This window comes from Mauremys reevesii, linkage group 6 (genome assembly GCF_016161935.1).
Source record: "Mauremys reevesii isolate NIE-2019 linkage group 6, ASM1616193v1, whole genome shotgun sequence".
Classification (NCBI taxonomy): Eukaryota; Metazoa; Chordata; order Testudines; family Geoemydidae; genus Mauremys; species Mauremys reevesii.
In genome coordinates, this window is record NC_052628.1 from 37,252,355 (window position 1) to 37,272,284 (window position 19,930).

The 19,930-nt window shown below is 40.9% G+C and overlaps 1 long non-coding RNA gene across 4 annotated transcripts; it reads left to right on the forward strand.

Annotated features, from left to right (window-relative positions):
- The first annotated feature begins 933 nt into the window (after positions 1-933).
- On the forward strand, positions 934-18,729 carry LOC120408377. Of its 4 annotated transcripts, none has more exons than XR_005600654.1 (5): positions 934-1,035; positions 3,945-4,049; positions 13,941-14,085; positions 15,857-15,936; positions 18,547-18,729. It is a non-coding gene; the product is annotated as an uncharacterized LOC120408377 (long non-coding RNA). The 4 variants fall into 4 exon arrangements; XR_005600652.1 differs by having other exon boundaries at positions 944-1,256; XR_005600653.1 differs by lacking the exon at positions 3,945-4,049 and having other exon boundaries at positions 944-1,256.
- Positions 18,730-19,930: the final 1,201 nt, after the last annotated feature.

Genomic DNA, 19,930 nt, shown 5'->3' on the forward strand with positions numbered 1-19,930 from the left:
CTTAGAAGCTATTCCAGTACTTAACTATCCTTATAATTAGAAAGTTATTCCTCATTTTTCCTAATATCTAACCTAAATCTCCCTTGCTGCAGATTAAGCCCATTACTTCTTGTCCTAGCTTCAGAGGACATGGAGAACAATTGATCACCATCCTCTTTATAACAGCCCTTAACATATTTGAAGACTGTTGTCAGGACCCCCTCAGTCTTTTTTTCTCAAAATTATATGTGGCCAGGTTTTTTTTAGCTTTTCCCCATAGGTCAGGTTTTCTAAACCTATTACCATTTTTGTTGCTCTCCTCTGCTCTCTCTTCAATTTGTTCACATCTTTCCTAAAGTGTGGTGCCCAGAATTGGACACATTACTCCAGGTAAGGCCTCACCAGTGCTGAGAGGAATGGAACAATTACCTCCCATGTCTTACATACAACACTCCTCTTAATACACCCCAGAATGATATTAGCCGTTTTTTGCAAATGAATCACATTTTTGGCTCATATTCAATGTGTGATGCACTTTAACATCCCATATCCTTTTCTGCAGTACTTCCTAGCCAGTTATTCCCCATTTTGTAAGTGTGCATTTGATTTTTCCTTTCTAAGTACAGTACTTTGCACTTGTCTTTATTGAATTTCAGACCGATTCTCCAATTTATCAAGGTAATTTTGAATCCTAATCTTGTCCTCCAAATTGCATACCCCCCATATCTTGATATCATCTGCAAATCTTATAAGCATACTCTCCATTTCATTATTCAAGTCATTAAAGAAAATACTGAATAGTGGCAGACCCCTGTAGGACCCCTCTAGATACATCCTTCCAGTTTGACAATGTAACAGGTTGTGCTGAGTCAGAAGCTGACTCAGTGCACCCTGTCACTCAAATCCCCACCAATATACATCAATTGTGACCTAACTGAAAGATCAACTAACTGAGTAGAACTAAGGCTGAAGGGTTAATTTGAAGGGAAAGCAACCCCAGCAGCTGGGAGCATAAAAATTGAGAAGGAAGCATTGAGAGCCTAAAGGAAGGCAGAGGTAGGCAGGCTTGGCTGCTGCTATTTCTGGTCCCTTCTCCAGAACCAAGGGGTGGAGCTGGCTGCGACACTGGAAATGATATATAGCACTACAGGGGGTGACCTGCTTGAACACCCCAATAAAACATGGTGGTGGTGAAGGAGATCTGAAGTGATGTGGTCTGTGACTAAGGCCTGAAAGGACTCTCTGAGAACCACCCCATGACAGACAATAAGCCATTGGTAACTACTCTTTAATATGGTTTTCCAACCAGCTGTACAGCTACTTATAGTAACTTCACTTAGATCACAGTTCCATAGTTTGCTTATGAGAATGTCCTGTGGGACTGTCAAAAGTTTTACTGAAATCAAGATAAATTGCCTCTACTGCTTCCTCCAATCCCTAGGCCAGTAACCCTGTCAAAAAAGGAAATTAGATTGGTTTGGAATGAGTTGTTCTTGACAAATCCATGCTGGTTATTCCTTGATCCTCTTCCTGTGGAACTTCACACTTCTTCCATGAGTTCTCAAAAATAATTGCTAACGGTTCTAAGATTGCTTCAGCTGGTTCCTTAAGTACCCTACAGTGAATTATATCTGGCCCTGCAAACTTGAATACATCTAAATTGTTCTTTAATCTGTTCTTTCTTCACTCTGGTTTGTGTTCCTTCCCCCTTATTGTTAAAATTAATGGTTAAGTATCTGGTCACAATTAACTTTTTTTAGTGAAGTGTCAAGCAAAATAGGCATTAAACACCTTAGCCTTCTTGGTGTCAGCCATTATTAGCTCTCCCTTCCTCATTAAGTAGTGGGCCTACACTTTGCTTTCTCTTGCTCCTAATGCATTTGTAGAACCGCTGTTTGTCTCTTGCAAGGTTTAACTCATTTTGTCCCTTTACCTTTCTAATATATCCCTGAATGCTTGTGCTATTTTTCTGTACTCATCATCAGCTGTTTTTCATTGTTTCCACTTTTTGTAGATGTTTTTCCACTCTCAAGTCATTAAAGAGCTCCAGATGCATCTGTATGTGGCCTCTTGTTATTTTTCTTCTTGTTATTCTTTTGTATTGAGATAGTTTGCTGTTGTGCCTTTAATATTGTCTTTTTGAGAAACTGCCAGCTCTCTTTTCTTCTTAGATGAGGAGTGCCAAATTTTCATGGAAAGGAGAAAGGCTAGCTTATCCTAGCTTAGTTAGTAACTAGGGGTGTCAAGCAATTTAAAAAAAAAATCATGATTAAAAAATTAATTGCGATTAATTGCACGATTAATTGCACTGTTAAACAATAATAGAATACCATATATTTAAATATTTTGGATGTTTTCTATATTTTCAAATATATTTATTTCAATTACAACACAGAATACCGAGTATACAGTCCTCACTTTATATTTATTTTTTATTCCAAGTATTTGCACTGTAAAAAACCAAAAGCAATAGTATTTTTCAATTCACCTAATACAAGTACTGTAGTGCAATCTCTTTGTCATGAAAGTTGAACTTACAAATATAGAATTATGTACAAAATAACCTGCATTCAAAAATAAAACAATATAAAATTTTAGAGCCTGCAAGTCCATTCAGTCCTACTTCTTTTTCAGTCAATTGCTCAGACAAACAAGTTTGTTTACATTTGAAGGAGATAATGCTGCCAGCTTGTTTACAATGTCACCTGAAAATGAGAACAGGCGTTCTCATGGCACTGTTGTAGCTGGCATCACAAGACATTTACATACCAGATGTGCTAAAGATTCATATGTCCCTTCATGATTTAACCACAATTCCAGGGGACATGTGTCCATGCTGATGACGGGTTCTGCTCAATAACAATCCAAAGCAGTGCAGACTGATGCATGTTCATTTTCATTATCTGAGTCAGATGCCACTAGCAGAAGGTTGATTTGCTTTTTCAGAGGTTCGGGTTCTGTAGTTTCTGCACCAGAGCACTGCACTTTTAAGGCTTCTGAAAGCTGCTCCACACCTTGTCCCTCTCAGATTTTGGAAGGCACTTCAGATTCTTAAACCTTGGGTCGAGTGCTGTAGCTATCCTTAGAAATCTCACATTGGCACTTTCCTTGCATTTTGTGAAATCTGCAGTGAAAATGTTCTTAAAATGAACAACAAGCTGGGTCATCATCCAAGACTGCTATAACATGACATATATGGCAGAATGCGGGTTAAAGAGAGCAGGTGACATACAATTCTCCCCCAAGGAGTTCAGTCACAAATTTAATTAATGCATTATTTTTTTAATGAGTGTCATCAGCATGGAAGCATGTCCTTTGGAATGGAGACCGAAGCATGAAGGGGCATACGAATGTTTCGTATATTTGGCACGTGAATACCTTGCAATGTCAGCTACAAAAGTGCTATGCACATAGCTGTTCTCACTCTCTGGTGACATTGTAAATAAGAAGAGGGCAGCATTATCTCCTGTAAATGTAAAGAAACTTCTTTGTCTTAACGATTGGCTGAACAAGAAGTAGGACTGAGTGGACTTGTAGGCTCTTAAGTTTTACATTGTTTTGTTTTTGAGTGCAGTTATGTAACAAAAAAAATCTAATTTTGTAAATTGCACTTTCATGACAAAGAGATTGCACTACGGTACTAGTATGAGATGAATTGAAAACTACTATTTCTTTTATAATTTTTACAGTGCAAATATTTGTAATAAAAAATAATATACACTTTGATTTCAGTTACAACACCAAATACAATATATATGAAAATTTATTAAATATTTTGGATGTTTTTCTACATTTCAATTGGTATTCTATTGTTTAAGGCTATAATGTACTTACTGTGCCACTATGTGAGCTGTCTGCACAAACATATATTTGCCCAGGCAGCTCCCAAAGGATTTGGGCTCTTTTGACTTGGGAAGACTCCCTGACCCAAGTCAGTGGTGCGCTCTCTCTCTCTCCCATTCCAGTACTGCAGACCTTATGAGTTGTCACACTGAAGTCAATGGGACTACTTATGTGAGTCGGGGCTGGAGGATAGGATCTCAATCTGTGTGAATGAGTCAGCAGCACAAGTATGTGAGCTTTGTTTCTGGTTTCTTCTAATAACCTGAACAGTGAGCTACACTCAAATGGAGCCTAGGCTTATGGGCCAAGTGGGGATAGAGCATGTCAGTATCCACTGGGAATTTCCCATAGTGGGAATAGCCTGGGACCCTGTTCTCATCCTAAAGTATATGAGTAATTTCCAATCAACCAATACAAAAATGGCATTTTTTGCATTGGGCTATATGTTTTGCTGCAGGACACAGCATCAGATCACATCCTTTTAAGAACATAAGAACAACCATACTGAGTCAGAGCAAAGGTCCATCTAGCCCAGTGTCCTGTCTTTTGACAATGGCCAGAGCCAGGTGGTTCAGAGGGAATGAATAGAACAAGTAATCATCAAGTGATCCATCCCTTGTCGCCTGTTCCCAGCTTCTGGCAAACAGAGGCTAGGGACACCATCCCTGTCCATCTTGGCTAATAGCCATTGATGGATCTATCCTCCATGAATTTATCTAGTCCTTTTTTGAACCCTGTTATAGCCTTGTCCTTTGCAACATCTTCTGGCAAATAGTTCTGGAAGTTAACTGTGCGTTGTGTGAAGAAATACTTCCTTTTGTTTGTTTGACATCTTATCTAATACTTATGCCCCCTGGCCCTGGTTGTTCAGACGTCCTTATTTCAGACACCTTGTTTTCAAGTCTCTTGAAGGGACAATAGCAATATTATTTGGACCGTCAGATCTTGGAGCATGTAGAGCTCACTAGGTTGTATTTGTAATAAATACAAATAAAAATGCCTGATTTACTAGTAAGTTATAACATTGTACAGCAAAATATCTCCATTGACACCAGTAGTGTTTCACTGGCAGAAAACGGGGGTAATGCAGTGGAGAATCAGGTGCATGTTTTTATGTCTGTTACTGTTGTTTGCTCTCATCTTTCTAATGATGGCACTGACTGCTTCTGCCTGAAGATGAAGAGATAGCAAAGTCACTTTAGTATTTTCTTGCTCCTCAGATGAGGTTTGTTAAAAATTTGGATTTATATTGGGAAGGGATGGACTATCTTGATAGGATTTAAAATAGAAAAATGGCTTTTAGACTCATACTTCCTTGTTAACTTTCTGACTTTTTTATTCTTATTTTATTCTCCTGTATTTAAAGAACTTGACATCTGTTGGTGGGTCAGCCTATAAATGTCACCTCTCTGGTAGAATTCTCCATGAGCAATTAGAAATAAAGCACAGAACATCTAGAACAGATGGGACTGCTATACAAAAAAACCTCTCCCTTTACTACTTCCATTTTTTCCAATCCAAATCTCTTTCCCTCTGTCAGACATTTAAGCTATGGCATCAAATTAGAGTTAATCAGCTGGAGCATTTTATAATTAATGAGAAGGTCACATCCCATGTGAAATGGAGTTTTATTATCCAGCTCCAAGCTTGCAGTTTATTCACTGTAGGTTAGAAATGTTGGGCCAAATTCTGCTTTCCATTGGACCAGTGTAAATCTGGAGTAGCTCCATTCAAGCCAACAGCATTATTCTGGATTTATATGGATGTAACAGAACAAAATCTGCCCCTTTGTTTCTAGAAGTAGAGGCAGAAACAAGAAAATGCTAGTAGCTCTACTGTTGATGAAACAACATTTAGGAAGGGGTACTGAATTTACTGGTTAGGCTGACTGAAATCTGGACATCATAGCCACTACTTTATTTTGACTTTTTAGCCCTGGCTGCTTAAGACTAAGTTTGAAATAGCAGAGGACATGTCAGGATGATCTAGGAAGAGATCAGCAGAAAAGTTTCCCTTGTTCCATATTCCCCATGTGAACTGTGCTGAGATTCACACTTTGCTCTTCACATCTGTGGACAATTATATCACTTTTATCATCTCTCACAGCTCCTCCTGCAATCCTATTTTCTTTTCTTTTTAGCTCTTCTCTGCTGATATGAAGAGTGATATGTCTGCTGGTGGTGATGAAAAGCAACATCACTGTTGGCTTCCCTGAAGTGGAGCCCTGCCAGTGTTGATCATTGTTACAGAAACTAAGCTATCTCAGCTGTCCACAGAAATCTGAAATCTTCCTTGGGGTTTTAGCTGTGCTATGGACAATCAGTCCAAAGATATTGAGTCCTTGAAGTTTACACAGACACAGCTACAATTCTTGACCTGACAAGTGGCACTGGGATTTAAGCACAGTCTTCAAGATCTAAATGCCGAGTTTGCTAGCCCAACTATAACTAAGAGAATCACAGCACCACTAATAAAGTATCCCACTGCTTTTCCAAGGAACAATGAATAAGTTAAGGTTAAGTTTAAAGTTATGTGAGTAAAGAGCATGAAAAGAAATCCTAAAAGCCTTGTTAAATATTAAGGCAGAATACCTGGTAAATCATCTGACTATTGAATATCTGACATGGATTTTGTTTATTCTTTTACCGTGCCTTGCACCGATCCCCTTATTTTGTGTTCCAGAGAATAAGTTTGAAAGTCATCCTTATGCTTTCCAATTATTCTATTCTTTTTGTTCCTTAGACATTTTGGATCAAATCCTCAGCTAATGTAAATCACAGGATCTCTATTGTGATCCTTATTTTAAAATATGCTCATCTTGTCAGTTAAAACAGTTCTGAATCAGTAGGTATTGCCTTCTTTAAATGCCAAATTCAGACTTTTCCCAAGAAGGGTAAATTTGTGAAAATATTCAACTTGAGTTGTTTCATGGAATAATTGCTGTGTTTGCCAGATAGCATAGTTAAATCACACTTTTCATGTACAGAACATATCACAAACTTTTATTGGGCTCATGTAGGAATAGAGCACACCTGTGATGCAAGATTTGTATAAAAATCCTTACAGATGAGTAAACTGAGGCACAGAATGGTTCAGTGACCACAGCAAGATTACACAGTGGCAGAACAGAGACTAGTTTCCAGGAAGTATTGGCTATTAGATAACTTAGTCCATCTGTTATTTTAAGATAGTTCAGTTGATAGAATAATTATTCTTCCTGAAAAAATACATATTTTTGTATTAGTTCAAAGCAAATGGAAAAAAATCTAGAACCTGTAATTTATTATTAACACAAAGTGTAATAGGCTGGTTTGCCCATAAGGGCTAGAAAGCCTGGGGCCACTCACCTCTGATTACTAAGGAGGCACACCTGGGCAGGAATCACCTGATTCCCCTACAGAGAGCAACAGGAAGAAGCCAGGCTGCTGGTCCTGCAGAGAGCTCTCAGAGAGAACAGAGGGGAATTGAGGTGCTGCTGGGAGCAAGCAGGCTCTAGCAGAGAAGCCTGAAACTTGTGGGGAAAGGCAGGAAAGGCCTGGGAGAATGGATGGATTTGAAAACATTATTTTTAATGTCTAACTTAAAGCAGAACCCAAAAAGGGATAGGAATGGACAAAAGTGTTGGTAAGTTATTAAGGAAGTCCCTGAAAGGGGGAAACTGAGGCGGAGGGCCACTTGCAGAGCCATTCTGAGGCCAGCAGGGGTGCCTGGAAGGAGGGTACACCAACACTTAGCATACCGTACGTACACAAATATATACAACACCTGCAAATGCACCAGTACGCCTTGATTATAGCCTATGCAACAGGCAACAAAATGTCTGAAAAAGAATTTGCAGGAAAAATATGCTTTTTACGGAATTGCTTCTCTGATGCACTGAATTATCCAGCCTCTTCAATTCACTCTCCAAAACAGGTGGATGTTTATCTGCTGTATTTCTATACTGTCCAGCAAGTCAAGTTTGTTAAAATACAAATTTCCCTACTTATGCTACCAATAATACCTTTGATTATTACAACTGAAAGGATTTTAAAAACCTAATTTCTCTTAATCATTTGTGCTGTTTATTGATTTTTATCTTTTCAGTACCTTCAAGCCGGACACTGAACATACTAATCGATTTCACTTTTGTGCATATTAAGTTTCATTTTAGGATTCTTACTCACTAGGAAAATGCTACAAAAACTAATACAAATGCAAATTATTGCAAAACCCTTTCTATAATAATTAATAATAACCTAACAGCAGGGGAAAATACAATATAGTGTCCCTCTATTTCCAGTCAAATTTATTTCTCTGAATAATAATTGTGGCCATTTCAGGGCACCAGTTAGGCTACATCTACTGTACAAGCTAGGGTTTGTGATTCCCAGCTTACATAGACATACTCATAAAATCATAGAATCATAGACTTTAAGGTCAGAAGGGACCATTATGATCATCTAGTCTGACATCCTGCACAGCGCAGGCTACAGAATCTCACCCACCCACTCCTATATCAAACCTGTGTCTGAGCCATTGAAGTCCTCGAATCACGGTTTAAAGACTTGAAGATGCAAAGAATCTTCCTGCAAGCGACCTGTGCCCCATGCTGCAGAGGAAGGCGAAAACCCCGCAGGGCCTCTCCCAATCTGCCCTGGAGGAAAATTGCTTCCTGACCCCAAATACATGCACTAGTTTCATCTGAGCTAGCATGCTAAAAATAGTAGAGAAGCATGGGCAGCAGCTCTGGCACCACAGGCTAGCCACCCTGAGTTCAAACCTGTCTGAACCCCCTGGCAACATACGTGGGACAGCTAGCCCATCCCAATGCCTGTGCTATGCTATTTTTAGTGCGCTCTCTGAAATGAGAGTGAGCATGAGTATGTCAGCATGAGCTGAGAATCACACCCCTAGCTTGTAGTGTAGATGTAGCCATCGTTTACAATCTGAAAACAGTGGTAGGAAGTTAGCAGTACACTGACCATGAGGCAGGCTGCTTGCAGTTTAATACACTTGCAGTGGAGCTCTGCCTGTGTTTCTATATTCATTTTCCACAAAAGAAAACAAAAATCTTTCTAGTGATTGCTTCCATTTGATCGCTGCTCAGTGGCCTATGTGAAATGGTCTAAACAAGTTCCTACTGGATAAGCAGTACCAGTACCACTGATGCTAATTGACATCATTGTATGTCAGCAGCTGAAGATTGAAGGAGCATGGGAATTGAAGAACCTCTTCAGGCTTTCAGGTGGGGCACCTCTTGCACTGCCACTTTCTCTGAATCTATTCGGCAACTGTGAAACGCCTTGAGGAAGTATTGTCCTGTATGTGGCAACTCTCTCTTATGTGGCAGTGAGATTTTGTTGATCAGCACTGATTGACTTGTTATGACAGGGTATACCCAGCCTTTGTGGGCCCCTTGTTGGAGACCCTGCTGCTCTGCTACACCCTGACCCAGAAAACAGCTTTCTGAGAGGAAAAGAGAAGCAAGTACTAGACCTCTAGGGTTGCCTACAGAAGCATCCCAGGAGAAGCCATTTTGGGAACCATTGACATCTGGTCCTCCAGCAACTAGAAGGGCTGGGAATCAGCAAGAGCCAGTCAAGGCTCAGCAGGCCAAAATAAAAGAAGCTGTCTGTTGCTAGCAAGGTAGTTCCTGGCTGGAACCTGTTGAGTGAGGAGAGATGCTTCCTAGCCCATAGGCAAAAGAACCAGGTTGGGCTGGGACCTATGGTGACCACAATTAGTAGCAGGAGTTCAGGGGTTGAACCTTGCTGATTTAATTCCAGAGAGAGAATTAAGCCCCAGAAAAGCAAGAACCCATTTTATTTATAATTGGTCCTGAAAGGCAAGGAACTTCTTCTGTTTGAGTTTGTTGTATGCTGGAAGGGATTTGAACGGTGTGATGAAGCTGGTGGGCTCAGCCACAGAAGACCTCAATAGGCAGGCTGACAGCCTACAGGGGGTACTAGAAGCTGAGGAGAGCAGCAGCTCCATCCCAGGAAACCAGCGGTGCTTAAAGAGATGAGTGCAACCCACCACACTTGTGTTATGATGTCATTCCTGGAAGCATCTGATGCCATATATTAGAAGGGATAAGGGGGATGTCTGAAAATGCCCAAAAATCATCAGCAGAAAGCCTCCAACCCTTTGAGATCAGGTCATGCTTAAAATCCGGTTTCAGCTGTCCCTTCTAACCCTTTGATTCTATGATGAAATGAAGGGGCAACAAAACTATGTAATGGGGACAGGAGAGGAAAGATGGGGATCAAAGGAATAAGGTGTGGGGGGGGATACACTCTCTTAAGAAATTAAGTGTCTTGACTAATTCACTTATCTGTGGTGACCCCAAAGAGGTGAGACTTAAGCAGAGACATTAACATGAAACTTAATTCACAAGATTTCCTTGCTTTAGATTTATAAACCAAGATGTAAACTAATTTGTTTGTGTATCACTGCTAGCTTTAGGGGAAAACAATCCAATTAACATGAAATCTAGAAAAAGTTCTATTGATTATCTGAATATTCCTGGTGCATGACTATAGTTTTTCTTACATTTGGGCTGCAAAGTCAGTAAATAAATGTCTTAAAGAATAAAAAACTGACTGCACAGGGCTAACTGTAAATCAGGAGTAATTCCAGTTAAGTCAAAGGAGTCCTGCTAATGTAAATCTGATCTGAGAAGAGAATAAGGACTAAATCTGAGAAATAAACATTTTCTCATGTACCTGCTGTTAGATACAAAATACTTCTGGATGATACGAATCTGTAAGAAAATGGCATGAACCATCTTGGCTTTGGAAATAAATGTTTCCTGGCTTTCTGAAGAAAATTTGTTTTTCCATTTTGGTGATTATATATTATGGTAATAAATCACTGGGAATCAGGAGACTTTAATGTGGTCTGACCAGTCTCCATAAGGGACACCTCAGTGTCTTCCTGCAGCTTTTGCCTCTGATGCCTCCCTGCCCACTAAGCCAGTTTATTTGTTAATATTTCATGTGCTTTTGTAGTTCAGCTAACTTGGGAAAGCAGCAATGTTCACTGGAGCATCTAAGAAATTTAATTACAAACTCTAGAATTGGTGGGTTTTTTAACATTAGGCTCTGAGGGCCAGATTCTGATCTCACTTACACACTGTAAATCCAGAAATTCCCCACTGACACCAATGGGGTTACTTCTGACTTACACTGTAATGGGGTGCACTGGCCCTTTAAGGATAAGTGGTGCCAGAAAAACCACCTTTCCAGGTGCTTGGAACAAACAAATGACCTGGTAGCTGAAGAGAGGAAGTAGTCCTGGGAGTTAGGAGTTGGATGAGGGAGGAAAAACTCTGACATATTTCCTTTAAAGTTCCATGCTCAGGAGACCTGTAGTGTAGGCTGGGGGCAGGGCTTTCCCTCTTCCGGCCAATCAGGAGGAGCTCTCTGTAGGAGGGCAGTATATATGCTGCCTTCACCCTCAGATCAAGGGAGACATTGACAGGACACGGAAGCCAAGGTCAGAGCTTCTGCAAGAGCAGACTGGGACTGCTAGCCTTGGGTGGAGCTGACTGACAGAGGAAGAGCTCTGGATGTGGTAGAACTGGACCAAAGTATGAATTGGGTTTATAGACTTTATGGTGGGGGCTCTTTGGAGATTGTTTGGATTATTTTGTGATTAAGGATTCTGAACTTTATTTGACGTTAAATTAGCTCTGGGTAGGGGTGCTGTGAGCCACAACAGAGACTGTCAAGAGCTTTAAGGGGCAGCAAGAGGGAGCTAACAGGACAGGCTGCCTATAAAGTGACCTATGGCCACAAGATGGCGTACAGTAAGTAGCACCCTGCTGCATACACCAATGACTCTGTGCTCCTGAATGTGGCATTTTTTTCTTTTCTCTTCTTCAGGGGAGAGGTTAGCCAGTTATGATAAAGGGTCTGATTCTGATCTTATGCTGGTGTAAATCAAGCGTGACTCCACTGAAGTAAGTTGGCCAGATTCTGTGACAAGCCTCTGCACTGAAGGCACATACCAGGAAACATGGGAGCAAAGGGGCCTCTTGATTGGCCACCATGGCCCCTGGTATATGATAAAACAGCCCTGGAGTCTGCTCTGGCTGCCTGTGGGCTGCTCTGCAGCCCAGAATAGCAACAGAACAGAACACTGGTTACCCTTCCTCCATCCCTACATTGGGGGTTGTGCAGGAGGAGAGCATAGAGCTGCCCAGGTTAGTTCAACACCACCTTAGTGGTGTGAGAATTCTCCGGGCAGCTGTACTTGTGCCTTGTCCACCACGTTTGGGCCAGATTCTAGCCTCGAGAAGTTACAACAGTGGGAAGACAGTGTACATTAGACCAGAACCTGGCCTATCATTCTTCCAGCTAAACTCTAGGAGCGAGTGGGTTCCAATTTAACTAGAGGAGAACCTCAAAAGTTTAGGAGCTTCGGGTGAGTGTCCAGTAGTTCAGATATTTCTGAGAACTCTTTGCAGAAATTCTAATTCTGTTCTTCAGCAAAACAGCCTTCGTTGTGAAACTTCTTATACAGTACTTCTTGGTACTGGCAAGAACAGCCCACCCATACACAAATGCTCCTCTCTTTCTCTCTGCCATTCCACCCTTTATTTCCTATGAAATATTGTCATCAGTTGCTTCATCCTCAGTCTAAAGTTTCTATTTAGTGTTGACATTGTGGTGCTGATTTTTCCTGAGTGTAAATTGACATAGCTTGTAGACAATCTACATCTGCTAAGGATCTGCCCATTAATAACCTTAGGATCTGGTCCAATAATGTTTTTAAGACCTTTGGAGGGTTCTGCCTATAACTTGTATTCTTCCTCCCTGAAATCAGTTTCAGTTGAAAGGTTTACAGAAATTGAGATGTATTTTCAGTTTTTTTTATGAATTATTTGTATATCATAGTCCCAAGGAACACCTGTCATGGACATAGATCTTGTTTGTGCTAGATACTGTCTTCCCTGTATATCTGTTCTATCGTAGAGATATGTCTCTTCAGATTAGTGCCAGTAATTTACATGTCGTATTCTGGTAGCATGTTATTGGCCAGCTGTATTTGGTCTTCCTGAACAGGACTTCTAGTGTGTGGTTGTTTAATGGACCAGAAAACATTTTTAAAAAAATATGTAAACTGCCTTTTCATTTAATTATATAAAATGCAGGCCTCAGTCAACGGCCTGGGTCTGTATCTGAAGACAGTTCTGTTTCAGTGTTTCAAAGAGAGAGCTGAAATAGGGCATATAGCAAGTCTCCTTTTGGTTCCATCTGCTCCTTGGTTAAATCTGAACTAAAATCAATGCAGAAATTGTAGAACTAGATGCAGTTTTCTCTCATTTCAGGGCAGCAGGTAACATCACTTGATTTTTTTGAGGCAGTTAAAGGTGCTTTGATAGTAAAAGGACAGCAAGATTAATGGGCAGTCATTTCCATAGTAACAGCAAGGCATGTTGGGAAATGCAACCACAAGGGAGACAGCATCACATGTGCCAGAAATTCTGCTCCCATGGCAACAGAACCATGTGGTGGAAAACAAACAATGCTAGAAATCTTGCCAGAGGTCCTTTTCAGCAGAGACAGTGCATATAGTCAGCCATTCATTTACTTTCACATTCAAACAAAGTTACAGTAGAAATATTACTTACTTAAAAAATAAACTACCATAAAACTGAGCACAGTATATGGGTAATGATGATTACTAAAGTATAAGTGGAAATCGTTAAAGAAATATCCAATTATGGGAGCTTTCTATTTTAAAAACATATTCCAATTACTAAAATGTTGTGCTATTGCAGTTCCAGAAAAATTACACAAATTAGAGCAATCTTCCCAAGCAATGCTAGCAGAAAAAATAAAGTAATTATAACAGAGTGTAAAATACATTTCACATCTTCCGGGTTGGTTACTTGAAAATGTTTTGATTATGTGTATAGGAGCTAGGCCTTATTTTCTAAAAGGAGAAAAGAAAGAGGAAGTGAAAAAGAATATAGGATAAATGGGGGGGGAGTGAAAGGTGAGGAGAATGTAAAATTGAAGGGAAGTTGTGATCTGAAGGTTAGGAATAGTAGAATGGAGGGAGAGATGTAGAACAGAAAAACAAACAAAAAAAACCCTCCTGTTTTTGTTTGGTTTTTTTCCCCTCAGTATTTAAGTTTTCTGTCCAGATCACTTCAAGGAGGAAAAGAATGAGAGCTCTTCTGTCAAGGGGAAAAGGATCTATAATATATGTGACACCTCCATCCTATGGGGCATCAGGATATTTTTAGGCCTTCTTATTTTAGGCTGTCAGGTACTTCTTTCCTCTGAAATCTCTTGTTTTGGTGTGTTTCTAGAATCCAGTCACTATTACTGTGATGGTGTGAATGACTGCTTCCTAAGCAAGTCATCTTTTTTTCTTTAATCACACAACATGCAATACAGTTTAACTTTTTATATACCTTTCATTATACAAAAAACCCTCAAAATTCTTTACAACAGGAGTCATTTGTAAGCTGAAGTGTAAAGAGATTCTAAGGCAAAGAACAAGTGAAGTATCTCTTTGATATGATACATCCTCTGGCCTTGTCTCTACTCCAAAATAACTGGATTAACTCCATTGAAGAAAATTGGAGTTACTCCAGATCTACACTGGTATAACTGAGAGCAGAATATGAAACTATATCTCACATTTAAGGAGGGTGGATTTGATAAGACTTTTCCATCTCTAACTTCTGTGATCCTAAACTTAAAGTGACAGTACAAGTGAAAAGAAATGCCTAAATAGAAAGTTACAGGTAAGAGAGAAGGCCCCAGGTGGAGGAGCAGAGTGGATAGAGACATAAGTGGACAGGAGGATAGTGGGGGAATTCCAGGAGCTGGTTTAAAAATAGATGTTGTGATAGTGTCCAGTTTTTCAGAATGAGATATAGCCCAACTTCAGCATGATGAAAGAGCAGCGAGTCTGGCTGTATCAAACAGAGGCCAAGGACAATGACACTTTCAATCCACTGATTTTTGGAATGGCATCAGTTGTATGCAGTGGAATTCAGTCAACAGTGAAATTACTTCCTATTAGGTTGCTGCTATTTTTGTTAATATCAGTCAGACTTAGCTGACTGCTTTCTGTGGAAAAATCTGTGTAAATTGGAATAGTGAAAGTGGTGAAAAATTGCTCCTTCCATATCTAAAACAGTCCTAAACTCACCTTTAAAATTTGCTAGACTCCTCTAAGTGTAGAATTTTGTACTTGGTGGTTGGGATTGTGCATTTTACTAGGTTTCAATACAATGGCATTGTATCTGAATTGTACAGGAATTGTTCATCATCTTGGACTGTTATGTGGAGTTTGTTCCATTCGAACTACTTAAAGGTTTTACCCTTTTTAAGCTGAAGGAGTTTCTCTTTCAACCTGTTTGAATCAATTAATCAGATTCAAAGGCACAATAGGGAGATTTTCATTTGTCAGCTTTTTTTTCTTATTTCATTTATGCATAAACTTTAAAACCTCTCAGCTAAAACAGTAATAAGTGGAGGACAAATAGGATTGAATTGCACACAGGATAGGCCCATTGGCCTCCAGAATACAGAAATTGCAGGCCTCTAGTTATAGGCTTTAACTTGAAGCTAATCTCAGATCCACATGCAATTATTTATAGTCCTGATCCTGCAATTTACAATGAGCGGGCAGGCTGCTGTGCCCATGTAGAGCCCCATTAACTTTAATGTGAAGTCCACCCATGCATTGTAAATTGCCAGACTGGAGCCTCAGATTATATGCACTTGGGGGGATGGGTCTTGTCCCAGGTATTGTCTGTTGTGTCCTTCATTAAATGTGAGCATTTAATGAAGGATAAATAAAAATAATCAAATATAAATTAAGAAAAAAAGATAACGCTGTCTACAACATTACATTTGCCTTACTACAAAAGTGAAACATGCTAGCTAGAAACTTTTAAATACAATCACTGTAAATCAAGCATAAACTTTCTATATGATAGAAATATCCAATTAAAAAGCCTGTGAAATGTAATATACAGTTATCTTCTGAATATGTAACTTCATAATCTTTATTAACATTACAGGAGTTCAGTGAGGATCCAGGAAATACTAGTTTCATCAGAACAAAGAAACAGATGCCACTCATTCCAAGACAATAGATAGTGTATGAGATTGAGAAAATACGAGCTTGAGTATATTACTTTTTTTCTCATATGAGTTTGACTTGAAACATATGGAAACATTTGCTCAAAATTATCTAAATGAGAAAAATTTGAGCCCTAAATCAGACTGTGGCCCAAAGGCAAGTTGAGAACATAAGAACAGCCATACTGGGTCAGACCAATGGTCCATCTAGCCCAGTATCCTGTCTTCCAACAGCAGCTGATGACAGATGCTTCAGAGAGAATTAACAGAAAAGGGCAATTTATTGAGTGATCTATCCCCTGTCATTCATCCCAGTTTCTGGCAGTCAGAGGTTTAGGGACACCCGAAGCCAATGGGTTGTGTCCCTGACCATCTTGGCTAATAGTCATTAATGGACCTATCCTCCATGAACTTATCTAATTCTCTTTTTTGAAACAAGTTATACTTTTGGCCTTCACAACATCCCCTGGCAATGAGTTCTACAGGGTTGACTCTGCGTTGTGTGGAGGTCCATGCAGTGCTTGCAGGAAAGCTGGTCAAAACACTTTTGATTAAATGAAACATTGCCAAAATAATGTTTACATGGAGATGGAAAATTTTCCTAAATTTTCATTGGGATTGAGGAGTGGAGACAGGAAGACTCCCACACTCTATAGCAGGGGTCGGCAACCTACGACACACATGCCAAAGATGGCACATGAGACGATTTTTAATGGCACGCTGCTGCCTGCCGGGGTCCCGGCTCCACTCAGCCCCCCTACCCACCGCTGTCTCCTGCGGGGGCAGGAGGCAGAAGCTTGGTCCTGCCGGCAGCCAAGCTTCCTCCTCCCCCACATCTTCCCCTAGCATGCTGCCTTCCTGCGCTGCCTCCTCTCCTTCTCTGCACTGATCAGCTGATCGCCCTTGCGAGGGGAAGGGGGAGTGGAGGAGAGCTCCAGCGTGCTCGCTGCTCTGGGGAGGAGGCAGAGAAAAGGTGGGGATGGATGGGGCCCTGGGGAAAGGGGTGGAATCAGGCATATCCCCTCCAGCCCCCTGCCGTTAGCCCCTCATGGCTGGGGGCTGGGAGCACCCCCACAAGCTGAGCACCCCAGCCCTCTGCCCTGACCCCTGCACCCCCTCCACACACCCAGCCCTCTGCTCTGACTCCTGCACCCCCACACACCCAGCCCTGACTTCTGCACCCCCACACATACCCACCCATCCCACACCCTGATTCCTGCACCCCCTCACACATCTCCAGCCCCCGTTCTGATTCCTGCACCCCCTCACACATACCCAGCCCCCCCATGCCCTGACTCTTGCACCCCCCACATCCCCACCCCCCCCCAGAGCACCTGCACACACTCCCTCCCACATTCCCAACTGCACCCCCAGTCTGGGGTCCTGGCTGCCTGCCCCGCTGCCAGCCAGGGTCCTGCAGGCCCCACTCAGCCCGCTGCCGAACTAGGTGAACGGAATTCCAGGCCGGCAGCAGGCTGAGTGGGCCAGCAGTGTAAGATCAGCATTTTAATTTAATTTTAAATTAAGCTTCTTAAATATTTTGAAAACCTTGTTTACTTTACATACTGCAATAGTTATATAATAAAGGCTTATAGAGAGCTTCTAAAAAAACATTAAAATGTATTACCAGCACGTGAAACTTTAAGTTAAAGTGAAGACTTGGCACACCACTTCTGAAAGGTTGCCGACCCCTGTTCTATAGCCTGGTGTCTAGGGCAAAAACTCTAAGACATCTCGAAAGGTAATCCTATGTCAGACTGATCTGTTGCCAGTGAAGATTTTTCCAGTAGTTCCTTTCCTTAATGCATCTGTTCTAGACAGCAAATAAGATTACAAGTGTTTCTGCGGGTGCTTTAGCTTTTCAGAGGTTTTCATCTCTTCAGTAGTCATCTCCATTACATAGCTATAAAGCCGAATTTTTAAAATTCCAGTATAAAGACAATGATAACCATACACCAGCAGCCAATTAAAACACAAATTCAGTCACTACTGACTGGGAGAATATTCTCCTAGCTCCTTGATATTTACAAAGATTCAGGGATCTTTGTCACCGTGCAGAAGTTCCCCTCCCTCTGACCAATCATGCTTTCTGTACTGGAAATGACATCAGGACCATGTTGGTAACAATAGCTATGTCAGGAAAGAGAATGACTTTTCTGGCCTCTCCTTCCCAAAAGGGATGCAGAGTGCAGTAAAGGAACAGCACAAAGGAGGCATCTATGGTAGGAGGAAGAAAGTATGTCTTTTTTGAGCTTCTCCCCATTCTGGAGATGAGATTGGGCCACATGTTAAAAGTATCAACAGGAGGCGTCAGCCATTTGTCACCTTTTAACCAATAAATGGTATTCATAGTCCTTATTTCCATCAACTTCAATTAACAGAATAAATAGTGAAGTCAGATTTTTTTTTAAGTGGTCCTATTCCGTATCCTTTAACACCAAACCTACATCCATTCTATGCATCTTAGAGAAGTTAAGTGGGAACAGAAATTTTAGCTTAACTTCTAAAATTTTAGCACCCCCTGTCAACTCAAGAAGATCCTGAGAGATTGGGGAATGACTTCCATAGCCCCATTATAGAGGAACAGCTGGTTTCTCACAATGACATCTTAATTTGTATTGGCTTTTAGGAGGTGAAGGCAGCAGTCCTGTATCCAGAGAGAAACAGATTCCTCACTGATCTGATTGGGTTTCAGACAATTTCATTCACTGACATTCTGGGTATGTTGGAGGGCTTGGTGCTGCTACCTGGAATTTGGATGTGTGCTCCTGATTACTAAAATCAAGTGGGATCAAGTTGGGTCTATTGCTGGTAGGAGATAATAAATGTGTTCTTAAGAAACCCTCACATAAGTGCCTCAATGTTTTCCCAGTGCTTGGCCAAGATAGGGGAATTGATAAGAGCAAGATGGCTGAGGTTCAGTCACCCAGTCTTATTACGTTAATAACTGCATTCCACTCTCATAGTTGTTGTCCACCCACACAGCAAGACACAAACCCTAGCATGAAATAAATATGCCCTCAGATGAGAGGCTGGTATGCCCTAGTTCAAGAAACTATCTCTTGATGTTGCTGATCTCCATATCATCCTACCCTTTTTGAGGTGAAGCCCCATTCAGAAGATGACGGTAAGACAATGCTGGGAATATTTGGAGTCTTCAGATTTCCTACCCCCCAGCTGTTACCCTGAAAACAGAATTTGGATATCCCCAGAATAGCTAACCTATTGCCCCCTACAGGGTTTACCAAGGGTTCCCTCAAAATGGCTAATCACACCAATCTGTTGTCATCAGGTATGGGTCTTGAAGGTACCTAAAGAAATACATTGGGCATACCAGAGGTTCCCTATTCAGAAAATCCCCAGAACAGCTCAGACCTGTTACCTGCAGAGGACACAATTGCAGCCTTCTGATAAATGATTGACACAAGCAGTGTTCCAAAACAAGACACCTTTTATTGGTGTAAACAACAATCCCTAATATAACAACAAACTAGCAATCCCCTTATTGATAGCAAACATAAATCCCTTATAACAATAAGGAGCACTTCAAACTATATTGCCTTGCAGTTTAAAATGTTCTTAAGTGGCTGCACCCTGCTTCAGGTGGTCAGTCTTCCACAGGTCACTGAGATCAGTTCTTAGATGTTCTTTAGGTCTTACGTATAGAAATTCCTTTAACAATTAATGTACACTCAGTCATCTTTATTAACCCTCTACCCCACCCCCACACACATACACTAAGTTACACTATATTATACTATAACTGACAAGTTTACCCTGTCTGCTGACTTCACTACACTGTCTCTGCTGCATGCACCCTTTCTCTTTCTCTCATTCCTGCTCCAGTGACAGGACTCCCTCTGCTGCTGTCTGCTTGCTGCTCCTGCTTGCTTTCTGTGAGCTCTCAGGTCTCTGCTTCCTCCTCTCCTACTATCTCTACTGCCCACTGACACACTGACTTTTATACTATCCTGTCAGAACTTTCTAGACACCCCTTCTAATATCGTTTAGAT